The sequence below is a fragment of the Notamacropus eugenii genome, chromosome 3 (genome assembly GCF_028372415.1).
Source record: "Notamacropus eugenii isolate mMacEug1 chromosome 3, mMacEug1.pri_v2, whole genome shotgun sequence".
NCBI lineage: Eukaryota > Metazoa > Chordata > Mammalia > Diprotodontia > Macropodidae > Notamacropus > Notamacropus eugenii.
Window position 1 is genome coordinate 181045108 of NC_092874.1, and position 16570 is coordinate 181061677.

Here is a 16570-nt window from a genome sequence, read left to right on the forward strand (position 1 = left end):
AACTAAAAGAAAACAAAAAAAGGATTATAAGAAAGTCAAAAAGGATTATACCTAATTCTTCTCTTTTTGTAGTTGACTGACTATTGATAAAACATTTGATTTGGTAGAGCAAAAATATTACCTTTAAGACATTCCTTCAGTAAGTTACATTCCAAATCTAGTAATTGGGAACTACTGTAGGGTTCAAGACCTGGATGCCTATGCCTATGCCCTTTCTAGTAAAAGACCTACCTCCTCTGAAACCACATGTGTGGTCCAGACTGGATTTGAGGGGCTTGACCACTTAAAAGCATCAGACTCTTTTCTCACATTTTTCCAATCATTAACCCACCCTAGCATCCTGTGGGGAAGAAAAGAATCTGTGTAAGTCTTAAGTTTTGGTTCATGGCTAGACTCTACTCAAAGGGAATATTAAAAAGATATTCACTGTACATTATCAGGTATGGGACAGGTATTTATTTCTTACATGCAAAAGCATTGCTAAAAGCAAAACACTCATAAATGAGTAGTGACAAAGATTTAAAACAGGATTTAGTAACTTAATTACCATTAACTACTATTAAACATTCATAGGAGGCTGATAATTAATCCTCATCAGAACATAAAGCAGTTCATTGGACTGCTAAGAAGACATTACATTTCACCTCAGTTCTTCACTGTTCTCTTAAAGGCTGAGTCTTTTGGGCAGCAAAGTCAGGGCTTGGACTTTTCCTGTTAATGAGCATCTTCTATGATCCAGACATTTCCTACTGACAACAGTAGGATCTAATTAAAGGGATTCAGGACCTCCAGACCTCTTGAACTCATTAGAACACCTCCAAGCCTGGAAAGAGTCATCAAGATGTTCAAGACTGGTCATCTATACTCTAGAAAGGAACAAAAATAGAGGAGGAAATGAGTGTTCTGAGAATCTTAGGCTAGCCCAGTCAGGGCATATACTTTGGCTACCATATGCTTACAGACACATGGCAGATGGGGTAGGAAAAAGGGTGAACTACCCTTCTCCCCACCCCTCACAGGAAGTCCCAGAGCTAAATGATATTAACTAAAGGACTGAAGGAAAATGAAAACTAGAAGTAGAGTCACTCCCTTTTAAAACATCCACTGAAACATTTGCCCTTCCTGTTCAGTGGTCAATAAGAGGATGACTTTATCGTCTACAAAAGAACATGAGTCCTTCAGTGCTGAGTCACCATAACCATCTGGAAGAAGCTAGGGAATTCATCATTTTCAAAGTTTAGTTGTCTGGAACGTAGCTGTCTGGAAACAATCAGGGAAGCTCTGTGCAATTCTCATGAGATTTAAATATATCAAAATTCTACATTTCTTTAATGAATGAATGAAGAAGCATGTACTAAAAACTACATCCCAACTACTGTTTTATTTTTTAAGGATATAAAGACAAAAAGAGAGACTACCCTTCCTCTCAGAGAACTCATACTCTGTTTGAAGGAAACAAACCACAAAAGAACATTCACCTACAAGGTATATAGAAAGATTCAGAGTTACTAAGGATACATAAATGCATTAAAAAATGGTATCAGAGGAGGACAAAAGTGAAAGTCAGATGGTGATAAGAGTGGGGGGTAAGATGGTGATCACAAGAGAGTTTTTTTTTCTTTACCTGGACTGGTCTTGTCTATAGACTCTGGTGACAAAGGTCATTTGAAGGTCCATAAGCATGACAGGTCATCCCAGACCAGGAAGAACACAAACTTTCAGGAATTTCACACTCTGTGCTTCAAGGGACCCTGAGTTCCATGTTCTTGATTCCTTTATCTAATGACCAGTCATACTAGACATGTGAGTACCTCTTTTAGGAACTGACTTATGTTGTCTACAATCTTTTATTTATTTGCAAGAGGAAAGGCCACAGATATTAAACAAGCTGGAATTGAGCATCTTATAGGATTAGTTTCAGAGGGATCCCAAGTAATGGTTGGAAATTAGCTGGGTCTAGGAGAAACTATTGATGTACAGCTAAGTGGTAAATAATTTTATTAGATATTGTTCATTACTTTTATTTTTCCTGTGCTGAGTAAATATTGTGTGCAGTTAAGGATTTTTTTCTTCCTCTGCTCACTTGGGGAGTCAATGCTATTATGCCAGTCATGTAGTTAGTTAAGTGATATGAAATAAAGCAAGTTCAGAGAAGGGGGTGAAAGGGGCTGGCTATCAGAGGTAGTAGCTTAAGAGCTGAATCTGACTACGGTAATCCACAACAATCTATACCCCCTAGATAGCAGGTAAGTGCTGCCCTGCAGAGAGAGGTAGAACTAAAGGATAGAAGGTCATCTGCTTTCTGAGAATCACAGAGAGCTCAGCACTTCTGACCAGTAGGGTGCATGTATACAACCATCAAGGTGAGTATGGGACTGACTGCCCAATACCTCATTCTTCGGCTAAATAGGACCAAGGCAGTCCTCCCCTATGCCATCTAAGGGTTAAATGTAACATAAAATGAGTTGGATTGTATGATCTCTAAAATCCCTTCTAGCCCTAAATTTTACAATCTTTGTTTATTTCGGGTCAGTTTCTTTTCTTTTTTTTTTTTACTTCTTTTTGTTGTTATTGTTCAAACCTATGATTTCACTGATAGATAAAATATTTTCTGCTAATTCAACTTCACAACTGCTCTTCAAATTATTGTCTTTGAAAGATGCCTGAGGTAGTGAGAGATTAAGAGACTTGCCAAGAGTGAGAAAGCTAGTATGTATCAGAGATGGAACTTGAACCTGGATCTTCATCGACTGTGAGCTCAGCTCTATCCACCACATCATGGTTCATGTGTGTGTGGGTGTGTGTGTGTGTGTGTGTGTGTGTGTGTGTGTGTGTGTGTGTGTGTATGAATACAAGTCTGAATGACTGTTCTAAAAAGATTTATTTTGTTTCCTTTGAGGAATTTATCATGTTCCCATTCTCAATAACTCTAAATTGTTGATTTATTTGACACTATTGGGTTAATGTTGTTAATGGAACAGTTCTTCTATTTGACATGATTGTCAAGATATATTTTTTTTATTGCAAATGGCCTTTTACATAGCAAATTCCCTGAAAAGAATTATTTAAATAATACGTTTTCTGTAAAGCCATGTTTTCTTTAAATCAGATACACTTATAATTAGAATAGTTGAACGCAAAGGAAAAACTTAGGGAATGGACTCCCATTTATCTAAAAGAATGGGAAAGACCTTGTGATTTTGGAATGAGGAGTACAGCTGTGATATTTTTTTCCTCAAAAGAGACACATAAGGCATATGTGCAATGGGACACTTTGAAAGTAGCCAACCATCCTGTATTTTCATGTTATTGTTTCAAGAGGTTTTGTGTCCCAGAAATCCAAGATATCCTCTTCATGAAAAAACCAACAACAGAGACAAGTTCTATTGAACCTCTTTCAATAATATGAAAACTGATCTAATATGAAAAAAGGGGAACAGAGCCAAGATGACAGAGTAGAAGGATGGAATCAAGGGTTAGGGTTAGCTCTCCCCCTATAACCCGTAAAACCCTGGTAAAAATGACTCTACACAAATTCTAGAGCAGTAGAAGCTACAAAATGGCAGAGTGAAACAGATTTCCAACCCAAGACAGCACGGAAGGCTGATAGGAAAGGTCTATAACACCGGGTTTGAAGTCGAGCACAGCCCAACCTGGTCCACACAACACAGCCAGAACTGGAGCAGGCTTCAGGGCATAGAATTATGGGTAGCAGCTGCTGTTCCCAGATTTCTCAACCCACAAATGCTTCAAAAGTCATAAGAAAGCTCTTTCACCTTGATGAGAAGGGAGCATGGTCTGACCTTAGCCCCAGGGAGGCAGCAGCCACTGTTACTGAAACTGTGACTGCAACTGTGGCAGCAACATCCACTTTTGGAGCCCTTGGCCTAAAGACCCTGGGGGAATCAAGTGGCTGATCTGGATCTCAGCCCTGAGTGGTGGTCCTGGGGTGAGGAGGAGCACTGGTGTGGTGGAGTTGGTGGTGGCTGTGGAGAGGGAATCCTACTCTCAGTTCCAGGGCCAAAAAGAGTGTTTGTGGTCACTCACAGACCAGAGTGCAGGCCAGGAGAGGAGTAAACTCCTTTCCCTTGACTGTACCACCTTGGAGTAACTGAGAACTTACAGGTCCCTAGAGATATCTCAGAGAACAGGTGCATAAAACCTTTGAAGTCTAGGGTAGTATACCCTACACTTGACAAAGGACTCAAAAGTCAAGTAACTGACTGGGAAAATGCCCCAAAAGGGGAAAAAATAAGAATGTAGAAGGTTACTTTCTTGGTGAAAAGGTATTTTCTTCCATCCTTTCTGATGAGGAGGTACAATGCATACTATCAGAGGAAGACCTAAAAGTCAAGGCTTTTGCATCCAAAACCTCCAAAAATGCAATGGTCTCAGACCATGGAAAAGCTCAAAAAGGGTTTTGAAAATCAAATAAGAGAGGTAAAGGAAAAATTGGGAAGAGAAATGAGAATGATGCAAGAAAATCGTGAAAAGTGAGTCCACAGGTTGCTAAAGGAGACTCAAAGAAATACTGAAGAAAATAACACCTTTAAAAATAGACTAACCCAAATCACAAGAGATCCAAAAAGCCAATGAGGAGAAAAATTCTTAAAGCATTTTTAAAAAAGTAGAATTGGCCAAATGGAAAAAGAGGTTCTAAAGCTCACTGAAGAAAATAGTTCTTTAAAAATTAGAATGGAGCAGATTAAAACTAATGACTTCATGAGAAATGAAGAAATTATAAAACAAAACCAAAAGAATGGGAAAAAAAGAAGGTAACGTGAAATATCTCATTGGAAAGACAACAGATCTGGAAAATAGATCCAGGAGAGATAATTTAAAAATTATTAGTCTACCTGAAAATCATAATAAAAAAACAGAGCCTGGACATCCTATTCCAAGAAATTATCAAGGAAAACTGCCCTGATATTCTAGAACCAGAGGATAAAATAGAAATGGAAAGAATTCACTGGTCACCTCCTGAAGGAGATCCTCAAAGGAAAACTTCTAAAAATATTGTAGCCAGATTCCAGAGTTCCCAGGTCAAGTAGAAAATATTGCAAGCAATCAGAAAGAAACAATCCAAATATTGTGGAAATACAATCAGGATAACACAGCTTCTACACTCATGGATCGAAGGACTTGGAATATGATATTCCAGAGGTTGGAGGAGATAGGATTAAAACTAAGCAAAACTGAGCATAATGCTTCAGGGGAAAAATGGAATTTCAGTGAAATAGAGGACTTCCAAGCATTCTTGTTGGAAAGATCAGAGCAGAATAGAAAATCTGACTTTCAAATAAAAGAATCAAGAGAAACAAGAAAAGGTAAACAAGAAAGAGAAGCCTTAAGGAACTTATTAAAGTTGAACTCTTTACATTCCTACATGGAAAGATGTTATTTGTAACTCATGAGACCTTTTTCAGCATTAGGGTAGCTAGAGGAAATATATATGTAAGCATATATGAATATGTATGTATGTGTATATTATATATGTGTATACATGTATATGTACTTGGGTGTATGAATATATATATACATATATACATATCTATATATGTATATATGTATAATAGACAGAGGGCACAGGGTAAGCTGAATATGAAGGGAGAATACTTAAAAAAAATAAAATATACTGTTGAATGCAATGTACTAGGAGTAAGAGAAAGGGAAAGGTAGAATGTAGCAAGTCATCTCACATTAAAAGAGAGAAGGAAGAGCCTTTACAATGGAGGGGGAGAGGGGAGAGATAAAAGGAAATAAGTGAGCCTTACTCTCATGGGATTTGGCTTAAGGAGGAATAACACCCTCAATTGGATACAGAAATCTATTTTACCGTGCAGGAAGGCAAGGGAGAAAGGGCTAGGAAAGGGAAGATAGTAGAAGGGTCAACAAATTGGAGGAAGGGATAATAAGAAGCAAACACTATTGTGGGAGGACAGATCAAGGGGGAGAATGGAATAAATTGAGGGCAGGATAGGACAGAAGGAAATGTGTGGTTAGTCTTTTACAACATAACTGTTATGGAAGTGCTTTTCATTGTTACACATGTATGACCTATACTGAATTGTTTGTTTTCTCAATAAGGGTGGGTGGGGAGGGAAGGAGAGAATATGGAACTCAAAGTTTTAATAATGAATGTTAAAAATTGTTTTAGCATGCAACTGAAAATTAAGCTATACAAGCAATGGAATATAGAAATGTATTCTGCCCTACAGGAAAGTAGAGGGGAAGAAGAATGGAAGAAGGGTGGGTAATAGAAAGGAGGACAGACTGGAGAAAGGGGTGGATGGAGTGCATGCTATCCTGAGGTGGGGAGAGATGGGGAGAAAATTTTGAATTCAAATTCTCGTCGAAGTGAATGTTGAGAACTGAAAAATAATTTTTTTTAATTTAAAAAGAATGAAAATAAAAAAAGAAAAGAATAAAGGAACAATGTCTATGCCTGAAACAAAGCAATAAAATTGTAAAACAAAATCTGAACTCTCAAGAATGTAAAGGAAAAGCAGCTAGGTGGCATAACAGAGCACTGGTCCTTGGGTCAGGAGGATCTGAGTTCAAATTTAAGCTCAGATACTTACTGTGTGACTCTGGGCATGTCATTTAATCCCAATTACTCCCCTTCCCCCCCCCCCCCCCAAAAGAACATAAAGGAAATTTTTTAGTTTGCTTTGTCAATATTAGAGAACATATTTCTCTTAGATATTAAATAAGCCTGAAGTTTAAGAGTCCCAAGTAAGATAAAATAATAAAAAAAAAAGTTAAGGATACTGGTTAGAAAAAGCTTTAAGGACTCTTTCTCCTATTTTTCAAAGTATAGCCTAGCTATCAATTGAAATCAAGTATTTCTCCCACATAGAAAAATGTATGATCATTGCTTGTTTGGCAGTGAAACAGATAACTATATTTTCCTTCCATATAAATTTGATCATTTTCATGATTTTTGAGGTATTCATTTGCTTTTACTATATTAGAAATGTCACTTTTGTGAATTTATAATAATTCACCACTCCCTAGGTTAAGCATCCACAGAAAAGAAAACATAAACCATATTTTTAATTTTCAGGAAAATTTAACTCTGGTACATAGATCTGATATTTAGACTTTTTTATGATTGAAGTTGATCACTATGTTCAAATGAAATATTTTACAAAGTTCAGCATGAAGTATTAAGTTACCTGAATGAAATTACTCACCATTTAATTTGTGTTAACAACAATAAACAATTACAAGTACCTACTGTGTGGAAAACATTGTATTTATGCTAGGGTAGATACAAAGTTTAAGTTAGATACAGATCGGATCTTATGGACCTTATGGACGAGTAGGGGATAGTAAATAAGTAAGCATATTGCATAATATTATATTATGAACACATCACAGAGTTACTCCACAAAGTGATATAGAAGTCCAAAAAAGTCTGAAGTAAGATAGGTGCAAGGAAGAAGGTGGATGTCAACTTGGAACATTAGATTTGAATTCATCAAGGAGACAGTATTTGTATTTGGTTTTAAAGTATAGGTAATAACTAAGTCATGTGGTAGAAAGAACAATGAATTTGGAAACAGAGGTGAATTTGAATTCTGATTCTTCTGCTTAATCCCTATGGTCCCTTAAGGAAATCATTTAACCCCTCTGGGTTTCAGATCTAGACAGTGTTGGAATAGATGCTCTCTAATTTCTCTTACAACTGTAAATCTTATGAGTCTATGAACAGACAAAAATCAGAGAGTACAGAGGGCAGAAAATGGATAAATATTTATTAAGCATTATTATGTATGAGGCCCTGTACTAAGCACTTTACAAGTATTTTCTCATTCGATCATCACAACCACCCTTTGAAGTAGGTACTATTATGATTCCCATTTTGCAATTGAGGAAACTCAGACAGACAGAGGTTAAGTGATCTGTCCAAGGTCACACAGCTAGCAAGTATCAGAGAATGAACTTGAACTCAGGTTTTATCGAGTTATCTACATTTCATTTGTAGGTGGTGGAAAGAAAAGTAGGATAAAGCTTTGTCGTTATTTCAGAAATCTACCTTACATGTACTCTCAGCTTCTCTCAAACATGGAAAGACCTGTGAGATAAAAAATTGTAAATAAAAAATCTTTGCTGGGTCCTTTCTTCTTCTCTCCAAAATGTTAATCTCCCAGTTGAAAAAGAACCTCTCCCCCAAATTATCTAGATTTATGAAAGCATAAAAAATGACATAATTGAATACAGATGCCTTTGAAGATCAATAAATTTTATCCAGAGTTCTAGAAGATTTAAATTGGGGAAGTTAAGCATCCAGGAGTAGTGAATCTCTCATATTCCAAAGTAGGAGATTTTTGGGAATAGTGAAATGGTATTATTTTTACATTAGGAAGGTGAATTTGTCAAATGTCTTAAACTCCAGCAAATGAAACATAAAAAGTCAATTAATTGATGCATTAATGATCAATCTAATTCTTCCATATAAGGGGAGGAAATGAAAAATTATTTATATAGTGCCTACTTTGTGCCAAGCACTGTGCTAATCACTTTTATGAATATTATCACATTTGATCCTCACAATAATCCTGTGAAGTAGGTGTTATTATCTGCATTTTATAGCTGAGGAGACTGAGGCAATCAGAGATTAAGTGACTTGCCTAGTGTTACACAGTTAGTAAGTTTCTGAGTCCAGGGCTAAACCCAGATCTTCCTGACTCCAGACTCAATGTTCTCTCTACTGAACCACTAATTGTCTTGTATAACTCTGCTGTAAGTTCCTTCCCTGTTCTCAAGAACAATGGCCTAGATAAATTTCTTCATCTCTGAGCCTCAATTCCCTCACCAGTAACAGAAGAGGTGATAATCATTTATGTTACAGGCTTGTTATAATTATCAAGTAGAAAAAAAATATGAAGTGCTAAAATGTGAATTATAAAAATGTGAATTATTATTGTTATATATTTCCCCTGAATCTTTCTCTTGGTGCATTTTTTTGTTTCTTATTTCATTTTACTTTTTCTCAATTACATATAAAAATTAAAGTCATTAAAAAAAATATTGAGATCCAAATTCTCTCTCCCTCTTTCCCCTCGCCCTTCCTTGAGATAGATTGTACTTATGAAATCACTAAAAACTTATTTCCATGTTAGCCATGTTGCAAAAGAGAGCACAAACCAAAAATCTAGAAAAATAAAGAAAGTAAAAAAGTATGCTTTGATCTACACTCAGACACTATCAATTCTTTCTCTCTAGGTGGATAGAATTTTTTATCATAAGTCCTTTGGAATTGCCTTAGATCATTGTTTTGCTAGGAATGGCTAAATCATTTATAGTTGATCATTGTATAATACCGCTGTTACCATGTGCAATGTTCTGGTTCTGCTCATTTCACTGATATTTCTCATGAACTCATATGAACTCAGTTTTCTGAGAATTTTTACTTCTTATGGAACAATATTATTCCATCACAACCATATGCATCTTGTTCAGCTATTCCCCAATTAATAGAGATCCCCTCAATCTCCAATTCTTTGATACCACAAAAAAGAATATCAATATTTTCGTACATATAGGTCCTTTTCTTTTTTCTTTGATATCCTTGGGAGCATAGACTTAATAGTGATACATCCCATCCAGCAGCTACAAGTGGTTCTGGTCCCAGTAGCTCCCAGTAGCTCCTGGCCCCAAAGTTAGAGCTCTCAGGGGGCTTATACCTCATGGCCAACATTCGCTTTGTGCTGCCACCAGGAACCACCACTAATGGGAAGGTCCTGGCACCAGCCACCCTAGTTCTGGGAGTCTGATTCTACAGACAGTGTTCTCTGCTGTACCCACCAAAGCCTAGTCAGTGTCTCCAGTACAGGCCCAACCCTCAGCAGATCCTGTCCAGATGCTGCCTGGGAAGAGGTAACCAACCTCTGCCCTTGGTGAGTGTCCTCTTCTCTGTTCTGGTTAGGGAAATTTATTAACTGAGTAATTTGGGCAAGTTATCTTATCTCTGTTTGTCCCAGTTTCCTGATCTGTAAAGAGAAAAACAATAATGGTACTCACCCTCCAGGATTGTTATGATTAAAATAATATGAACTTAAAATGTTTACACACAATGACTGGCATATGTTAAGCACTACACTATTTCTTTAATCAAATGTAATTGTTCTATACCTGATAACTCTAAAATAGTTTTTAAATGACAAAGGTAATAAGATCAATGATTTTATATGTGATAATTTGGAAATGCAACCAACTGAATTGATGCCATCTGAAGTTTTGTTTCAGTTTTGAAAACATGATATTGTTTATATTATTATTCCATTTCTAAATTCTCTTAGATAATTGTATTAGAAATGCTGTTAGACAAAATAACTTTTTAATTTGGTTGCTGTTACAGATGAACTGGGGTTTTAAAAGGCTGGGATAAAAATAGATATTTGAACTGTTATGTATTTAATGAGGCATATTTTGTTACAAAACTAATAATAATAATATTTATGATAGTAGCAAATTTTTATTTGAAAATTTTAACTATTATGAAAATGTATAGGGTGGTTTAAAGATGTAGCTTCAACATATTAATGATGAGTCAGCTATCAGGTATTTATTTGCTGTATATCTGAAGCCCTGGAATGTGGGTAGTTTTAATTTATAAGTATAGGATTAATGAAATATTAACTGTTAGATAAACATCAGGACAGATATTCAAGTCCTCAGTTGTGATTAGTGAAATTTTGCTATTTAAGGTAAAAATTTCTGGGACCACAATTTACTCTTGTTTTGAGTTTTGATTACAGAGACAATTGTCTGAATTGTCTTGAGGCCAGTAATAGAAAATGGTATGTACTATAGTCTGGGAACTGCTAAAGGTGAATGTCTCTGCCTCAGAAAAGTTCTGGGGATGGTAGGATCCTCTTGACTCTATTTCCCCACTATACTATTTCCTTACTGAAAAGGATAATTCCCACCTGGCTAATCCCAAGCCTTGCTTTTAACACCATGACTACACAATTGGTTGTCAGATATGAGTCATGCCTGGAATCAAACAGAGCTAAGGGATTTTTTCCCCTTCTGTTATGATAATATGACATTGTTATAACTATGTCCCTCCTTTTCCTTTTATAGTAAATTTCTATAATCAAGAAATTTTATAAGTATAATACTGAATCTATTAAATAATAGATTGATATATTGAAACATTTCTGATTTATTATAATAGAATGCATGTATGAATATTTTACAATTTTAACCTATATTTGTGGTAAAATTATAGGGATGATCTCCTCCTAAGGGGAAAGGATTAGACAAAGTAATATGACAAAGAGATGTAATGTAAAAGTTTTCTAAATAAATGGGACAGTAAATGTTGAGAAAGCAACAGGATTAGACTTCTTTCTCTGTGAACTATATAGCCTCCAAATTTATCTATCATGAAATTCAGGCTTTGAATATATTTTAGTTACAAGTTCTTAAAACTGGATTAAGGATTTTACACATTAATGGTATTGATAATGCTAAAGTAAGTGAAAATAATTTAAAGTATCTGATAATTTTAACAGGTAAAAGAGTTCATTTTATAGTTGGACTCATAAATTTTTAAAAGATTCTTATATCAGGTACAGGATTTAGGTAAGGATGGAAACAGCAAGTGGTATATAAACTGAAATCCTCTGAAGTTTTAAGACTGAAGGACCAAAATATGTATGCTCCAGGTGGTATAGCATCCAAATTCTTAGAGGAGAGGTTGAGGGAGTTGAAGGAAGAAATAGACAGCAAAACTATATTAGTGGGGGACCTCAACCTCCCCCTCTCTGGACTTGATAAATCTAACCTCAAAATAAACAAGAAAGAGGTTAAGGAGGTAAATAAAACTCTGGATAGATATGACAGATCTCTGGAGAAAACTGAATGGGAATAGAAAGGAATATACCTTTCTCTTGGCGGTACATGGCATATATACAAAAATTGACCATGTATTATGACATAAAAACTTCACAATCCAGTGCAGAAAGGCAGATAGTCAATGCATCCTTCTCAGATCATAATGCAATAAAAATTATATGTAATAAAAGGCCATGGACAGATAAACCAAAAATTAATTGGAAACTAAACAATCTAATCCTAAAGAAGGAGTGGGTTAAACAACAAATCATAGAAACAATCAACAACTTCATTCAAGAGAATGACAATAATGAGACAACCTACCAAATCTTATGGGATACTGCAAAAGCAGTTCTTAGGGGAAGTTTTATATCTTCGAATGCCTACATAAATAAAATAGAGAAAGAGGAGATCAATGACTTGGGCATGCAGCAGAAAAAAGAACAAATTGGAAATCCCCAAGTAAATACCAAATTAGAAAAACTGAAAACCAAAAGACAGATTAATAAAACTGAAATTAAGAAAAATATTGAATTAATAAATAAAACCAATAGCTGGTTTCATGAAAAAACTAATAAAATGGGTAAACCTTTGGTCAAATTGATTAAGAAAAAGAAAGAAGAAAATCAAATTACTAATATCAAAGATGAAAGGGATGAACTCACCTCCAATGAGGAGGAAATTAAAACAACAATTAAAAATTACTTTGCCCAACTTTATGCCCATAAATTTGGCAATCTAAATGAGATAGATGAGTATTTTAAAAAAATACAAATTGCCCAGATTAACAGAAGAGGAAGTTGAATACTTAAACAACCCCATCATAGAAAAAGAAATTGAACAAGCCATCAATGAACTCCCTAGGAAAAAAATCTCCAGGGCCAGATGGATTTACAAGTGAATTCTATCAAACATTTAAAGAACAGTTAATTCCAATACTATATTGACTATTTTTGAAAATTGGGGAAGAAGGAGTCCCCCCAAATTCTTTTTATGATACAAATATGGTTTTGATACCCAAACCAGGAAGAGACAAAACAGAGAAAGAAAATTATAGACCAATTTCTCTAATGAATATAGATGCAAAAATTTTAAATAAGATTTTAGCAAAATGAATACAGCATCTTATCATGAGAACAATACATTATGATCAGGTAAGATTCATATCAGGAATGAAGGACTGGTTCAATATTAGGAAAACTATTAGCATTATCAATCATATCAACAACAAAACTAACAGAAACCACATGATTATCTCAATAGATGCAGAAAAAGCTTTTGACACCATGCAATACCCATTCCTATTAAAAACACTAGAGAACGTAGGAATAAAAGGAACTTTCCATAAAATAATAAGCAGTATCTACCTAAAACCTTCAGCAAGCATTATGTGCAATGGAGATAAGCTAGATGCATTTTCAATAAGATCAGGGGTGAAATAAAGATGTCCATTATCACCCCTATTATTCAATATGGTACTAAAAATGTGTGCTGTAGCAATTAGACAAGACAAAGAAATTGAAGGAATAAGAATAGGCAAAGAAGAAACTAAGTTATAATTCTTTGCAGATGATATGATGATATACTTAGAGAATCCCAGATATTCAAGTAAAAAAGTACTTGAAATAATAAACAACTTTGATAAAGTTGCGGGTTACAAAATAAACTTGCACAAATCTTCTGCATTCCTATATATTAGTATCAAAGTCCAACAGCAAGAGATAGAAAGAGAATTCTCATTTAAAGCTAGGGACACTATAAAATATTTGGGAGTTTACCTGCCAAAACAAACCCAGGGACTATATGAACCCAATTACAAGACACTTTTTGCACAAATGAAGTCAGATCTAAGTAAGTAGAAGCACATCAGTTGCTTGTGGGTAGGCTGAGCCAATATAATAAAAATGACAATCCTACCTAGATTAATTTACTTATTTAGTGCCATATCAATTAAACTATCAGATAATTATTTTCTAGAGCTGGATAAAATAATATTAAAATTCATTTGGAAGAACAAAAGGTCCAGAATATCAAGTGACTAATGAAAAGAAATGCTAGGGAAGGTGGCCTAGAGCTACCAGATCTCAAATTGTATTATAAAGCAGCAATTTTCAAAACCACTTGATATTGGCTAAGAAACAGAAGGGCAGACAAGTGGAATATGCTAGGTACTCAAGACACAGTAGGCAAGGAATATAGCAATTTATTGTTTGATAATCCCAAGGACCCCAGTTTCTGGGACAAGAACTCACTGTTCGACAGAAATTGCTGGGAAAACAGCGTGGTGGAAACTAGGCGGAGACCAATGCTTTACACCGTACGCAAGAATAAAATCCAAATGGGTACTCAACCTATGTATAAAGATTAATACCATGGACAAATTGGAGGAGCAAGGAATAGTGTATTTATCAAATGTATGGAGAAGAAAAGAATTTTTGACCAAAGAAGAGATAGAAAGCATTCTGAAGTGCAAGATGAATAATTTTGATTACATTAAACAGAAAAGTTTTTGCACAACCAAACCCAATGCAACCAAAATTCAGAGGGAAGTATTATATTGGGAAAGAATTTTTACAGCTAATCTCAGGGATAAAGGTTTCATTTCTAGAATATACAGAGAACTGAGTCAAATGTCCAACAATACAAGACATTCCCCAATTGATAAATGGTCAAAGTATTATGAACAGGCAATTTGCAGAGGAAGAAAATAAAGATATCTATAATCATGTGAAAAAATGCTCTAAATCACTTTTGATTAGAGAGATACAAATCAAAACAACTCTGTGGTACCACATCATACCTATCAGATTGGCAAACATGACAGCACAGGAATATGATAAATGTTGGAGAGGATGTGAGAGAGTTGGAGTACTATTTGATTGTTGGTGGAGCTGTGAACTCATCCAACTTTTCTGGAGAGTAGTTTGGAACTATGCCAAAAGACCTACAAAAATGTACATACCTTTTGACCCAGCAATATTGCTTCTTGGACTGTATCCTCAAGAGATCATAAAAAATGGGAAAGGGTCCCAAATGTACATAAATATTTATAAGAGCACTCTTTGTAGTCACCAATAACTGGAAGTAAAGAGGATACCCCACAATTGGGGAATGGCTGAGTAAATTATGGTATATGAATGTAATGGAATACTATTGTGCTATAAGAAATGATGAACAAGCAGACTTCAGAGAGGTCTGGAAAGACTTATATGATCTGATGCTGAGTGAAAGGAGAAGAACCAGGAGAACTTTGTGAACAGCAACAACCACAGAGTTTTTTCTGGTAGACTTGGATCTTCTTAGCAATGCAAGGACTTAAAAAAAAAAAAATTCCCAGTGGTCTTCTAAGGCAAAATCCCTTCCACATCTGGAAAAAGAACTTTGGAATTCAATGGCAAAATGTTGCAGATCATTTGTGTGTGTGTGTGTGTGTGTGTGTGTGTGTGTGTGTGTGTGTATTATGTTTTGGTTTGTTATATGATTTCTCCCATTCATTTTAGCTCATCCACACAGATGACTATAGTGAAAATGTATTTAATAGGAATTTAGGTGTAAATCCTACATAGAATTGTATGCGATCTCGGGGAGGGAGAGGAGAGGTGGGGGGGCAGGTAGGGGGAAAAAAATCTAAGTTATATGGTAGTGATTGTAGAACATTAAAAATAAATAAAATTAACATATAAAAATAAATAAATTAAATTAAGTTAAAAAAAGACTGAAGGACTAAATTTAAGTGATTGTCAGAATTATCTAGGCACCTCCAGATGTGGAACCAGAGTGCTTTTTAGAGCCATCCTGAGAATAAGAATATTGTCCAAGGAAAGATATTGTCTAGGGACGAGATAACTACATGAGATATCTGGGACTCAAAATGTGCTGGTTAAATGGATATTGAGAATGGGTTACTAGGATACAAGGAGATTTGATGTTAGTTAACATTGGTGATAACTATTTTATTGCTTTGCCTGGTTTATGTTTAAGTTTTTCTTGGTTACCTTGGTGACATGTAAATCTCTCTTCTCAAAACCAGTATATGGTGATTCCTCTAAGTATTTTGTACCTGACTAAATGTAATTATGCAATTATGAAATTGTGAGAAAAACTTTATTGCATTGTTGGAACCTAGCCCTGTGTGGATAGGAAACTGGATCATCTCTTCTAGATTGTTGTTTAGAGACTCTTCACTAAGGATCTATGTTTTGCTGACTAGAAACAAAGATCCAAAGATTGATGTAAGTTTCCTCATAATTGCACATCTCAAGCAACCCATATGTCTTATCTGAAAACTGGAAATCAATCATTGCTTCTAAGGGCCTTAGGAGGTCTTTCTGACCTCCCCACAGCTGTGAAACTTGTGGGTTTGTATTCCTGGATCATCCGCAGAAAGACCTTGCTCCTGAATGGATGGCAAAATCATCCAGGGAGCTCAGGGTTTATTTAATACAGACCAAGGAGATGAAACAGCTGCCCCCAAATTCCTGATGAAGGCTGAGTAGACTCTCCTAGTCTTTTCCTCCTCTTCCCCTTTGTTATGTGTCCAACCACCAAGGCCCTGATTCAAGTATATGTTGGCATTTTCTCCCTCTACATTCTTGCCCCACCTCTCTTTTCTGCTTGCAAGCAATGGCCAGTAACAATCCCTGGGAGACATCTTCACAATAGGTCCCACTGGGAAGCTTCTTGTCCTGGCCCAGCTGGCATCTCATGGCATCCTGGCTTA